Below are 4,485 nucleotides of genomic sequence, written 5' to 3'. Positions count from 1 at the left end.
ATACATATATAAACAAAATGTAATCAAATAGTTATTTTTTTCCAAACCAAAAAAAATATTTTGGTAACATAATATGAGTTTTAAGGATGTCTACATATGTACTTACCCATCAACCGAATCTGTCCAGTCCCTATGTGCTGCGTCGCTGCGTCGCTGGGTCGCCTGCAACCTCCTCACCAACCTCTCCGGCTGGTGGAGGATGCTGATCATCATCTGAATCCATACCCTGGGGGCTACCGGGGGCCAACTGATCGGTACCCAACATCGCAACGTCCTCCTCATGGGTAGTCTGGCTCCCCCCCACATCTGGCATCTGACTCTCACCGGAAAGCGGCATCTGACTCTCACCGGAAAGCGGCATCTAGCTCTCACCAGGTAACGGCATCTGGCTCTCTACATGCCCCGGGCCCTGACTCGCCCCCGATGCTGGCATCTGTCTCGGCCCCAAAATCTGGCCCTGCATCGCCCCCTGTGCCGGTATCTGTCCCAAACCCACAGCCGGCATCTGCATCTCCCCGGTCTGTGACAGTGGAAATCTACCATCCTGCGTCTCACTATCAGGGTTACATGTCATAGGTCCACTATACGTATACGGAAAGTACGACGCATAACCCTGTGACCCCATCCCCTCTCGCACCCACCATCGATAGGCGTTACCCGGTTGGGTGAACCCTATCTGAGATAATGTCGGCAGCTCCGACAATAGAGAGCTGCAAGGTCCAGCTGTGCTAGTCTGCCCGTGATCTGACGTGGGCACGGCCACCATACCCGGCAACAATGGTCTATAAGCCCCATCTGGGTGGTGTGGCCACGCCGCAGTATATACTGGCGTCGAATCAGTGGGCGTGGTCATGGGGGGCACGGGTGGGCGAGGTGCCCGATATGCATAAGGATGGCGTCCCTGGTCCATCAATACCTGCGAACAAATGTAGACAAATTAATTAGAATATTTTTTGTAATATATTTTTAATGAATATGCAAATTATACAACGAAATTTATGCAAATAATAAAAATTCGTATTCAGTTCAAGCGAATTGTACAAACAATATATATATCAGTCAAGTGTGTTGAGTTCAAGCTAATTATACTCACAAGAAATACATCAATCATTGTATCACGGGAGCTTCAATCGGATCAATGTCGGGCCTGTCGTACTCGAATTCATCATTCGTATCGGGTAGGTCATCAGTGGCTAGTACGAGCGGTACGCACTCATGGTAGGTTGTACCATCCTCATTACTCCCATCCCCCTGGCCAACGTCGTACACGTTGCGCGGTTTGGTCCTAACCGTACAAACCCAATTTGGGTTCCTTCCATTTTCGACGTAGAATACTTGATCCACCTGAGATGTAAGCACGTACGGCTCATCCTGAATCAGTTCTCCCCTGTGGACGAGGTGATTGAAGTTGACAAACACTAGGTCATACTCGTCTATTGTGAATCATCTTTCTATCGTGGGGTCTGCCCAATTGCACTTAAATAGGACGTACGTAGTCCTGTCATAGTACTCGACCTCAACTATATCAGTTAACTGCCCGTAGTACGTTTCGCCTTCAACGGTAGGAACACATACGCCGCTGTTCTGAGTCCTCCTTCCCACATCATGGGCAAGCGTGCGAAACAATTTCCCATTTACCACGTACTTGTTGTACTTGACCGCTGTCTCCTTCAGCCCTCTACAACGCATAACCAAGTTGTGGCCCAATTCCTCCCTACGTTGATCGTCAAGGCCATCGACCTATGTTATAATTACAAATATTAAACAAGTGTATTGGGTAATTTTATTGAACCTGCATAAATTTATCAAATTTAAAAATTACAACTATTTCCTTACATATGCAGGGTACCATTCGCAGAACTGCTCATGATGTTGTGCTTCAATAAGAGCCTCCGTAATGCGACCTCTAGTGCATGATCGCCTAAGCGCGTCTTTGTGCATCTTACATTCAGCGTATACAATTATGTAGTAAAATCAATTAATTGCGTTATTCGAATTCTATTAAATATATAAACACTACTTACGTCCGCAAATTGTGAAACTCTTCAGAGTTGAACACAATATAACGATGAATCTGGTGCATTATCAACCGGTTCAGGGTAACACGCGTGCCCGCCCCCTTGGATCCATCAGGATTCCTCTGAGGTCTGTTGTGGAATGTTGGTGCGTGATTCAGATACCTTGAACAGAACGTTACCAGCTCGGTCGCTATGTACCCCTCCGTAATGCACCCCTCAGGAGCCGCTTTATTGCGCACAGTAGACTTGAAATGCCCCAGACTCCTGGTGTACATACATACACGACAATTTAATTGTCGTCAATTATGGTTACATTTAAATCAAATTATATATTTACATATTACGCCGAATTTCACCTCTCTGCCGGGTACATCCATCTATACTGTACGGGTCCGCCGAGTCTACACTCGCGCACAAGATGCACGACCAAGTGGACCATGCTCGTAAAAAACCCTGGAGGGAATATCTGTTCTAGTTTGCACAAAGTGATACAGACGTCACCCTACAGTCGGTCCATATCTTCTTGTGATAGCTTTGTTGAGCATATGCCTCTAAAAAATGCCGAAATCTCCACAAGAGGTCTAACAACTTTATCAGGCAATGACTTACGCAGGGCAATTGGGAGAAGCTGTTGCATCAGTATGTGGCTATCGTGGCTCTTCAACCCGGAAATTGTACGGTCCTTCAGCCGAACACATCGTGAAATGTTCGAGGCGTATCCGTCCGGGACCCTCACATTTCGAAGAACCTTCGGAAAATTTTCTTTGTCCTCTCTAGTCATGGTGTGACAGGCAGCAGGAATATACGTTTTACCATTGGCGGCCGTGAACGGATGCAACTTAGGTCTCAACCCCATTTCCTGCAAGTCCAGCCGAGCTGCCAAGTTGTCCTTCGTTTTCCCTTTTATATCCAAAATAGTGCCAAGTATATTGTCCATAACATTTTTCTCTATGTGCATAACATCAAGATTGTGCCGAAGCAAATTGTCTTTCCAATACGGCAATCTGAAAAATATACTTTTCTTCTTCCATATAACATCGGAACTCCCTGCACCCTTCTTCCGCTTCTTCCGTTTCTTCTTCTTACCCGCGGTCTCATCCCCAAACGCAACTCCGTCCAACTGTTGGAGAACCTCGTATCCGCATGGCACAATCGGTGCGCTGTCAAATTCTTCAGTACCGTTAAATGTCCTCTTGTTAAGCCGCCACAGATGTTCAGGCGGCAGGTATCTCCTGTGCCCCATATAGCAAAATTTGCATCCGTTCTTTAAGCGTATAGAACGTGTCGATTGCATACAGCAAGGACATGCCTTCGCACCCCTGTTAGGCCAACCAGATAAATCTGCATACGCTGGCAAGTCGTTTATCGTCCACATCAACTGAGATCGCATAATAAAATTTTCCTTCTTTGAAGCATCGAATGTTCGTACCCCTACATTCCACAGTTCCAGCAACTCATCAATCAATGGCTGAAGGTAAACATCAATATCCATACCTGGTGAGCTCGGTCCAGGGATAACCATGGAAAGGATGAAGGACGACTGTTTCATGCACATCCAAGGTGGCAAATTGTACGGCACAAGCATTACGGGCCATGTGCTATGGGATGTGCTCATGTTCCCAAATGGATTAAATCCATCTGCTGTCAAACCAAGCCGGACGTTCCTACTCTCTGCCATAAAATCTGGATGTAAAATGTCAAACGATCTCCATGCCTCACCGTCGGCCGGGTGCCTCAATACACCATCCCTAGTGCGGCCTTCTGCATGCCATCTCATATGGGGCGCAGTATGCTCAGACATGAATAACCTCTGCAACCGTGGGATGAGTGGAAACCACCTCAAGATCTTCACCGGGCGTTTTTTTCTCGCTGATATGATCTCACCATCATCATCTACATGTGTATCAGCCCTCCACTTAGACTCTCCACATACGGTACATGAATCTAATTCTTTATTGTCTTTCCAGAATAACATACAGTCATTACGGCACGCCGGAATCTTCTCATACCCCAGACCCATGCCACTTAGGAACTTTTTCGCCTCATACGTGTTATCTGGCAATGCCTCATCGCAAGGAGGCAACAACTGATTGATGAATTCGAGAATGTCTGAAAAAATGTTGTTACTAATACCTCCAACGCACTTCAAGTTGTACATGTGTACAGTAACACTCAATTTACTGTGCTTTGTACCAGGGTGAAGGGGCTCCTCGGCAGTCTTTAACAGCTCTTGGTACTTCAATGCGTCCCCGCACGAGGTATCTTCATCAACTTGTTGCGGAAGAGTACTGACGGCTTCAGGAACATCGTGCACGCCGAAGGCGTCACGCAACATGGCGTGCATGTTATCATCCTGTTCCACGGCGACACCCTCCTGTTCTGTGACTTCACCATGTTCAGTGCTACGGTCAGCGGCCTCTGTGCCACTGTGATGACTCGAACACTGACCAGGAATAGTGGAACCAGT

Source organism: Alnus glutinosa, chromosome 2, assembly GCF_958979055.1.
Source record: "Alnus glutinosa chromosome 2, dhAlnGlut1.1, whole genome shotgun sequence".
NCBI classification, from domain to species: Eukaryota; Viridiplantae; Streptophyta; class Magnoliopsida; order Fagales; family Betulaceae; genus Alnus; species Alnus glutinosa.
The sequence above is the reverse complement of the archived record's forward strand: the minus strand, read 5'-3'. Positions refer to the sequence as shown.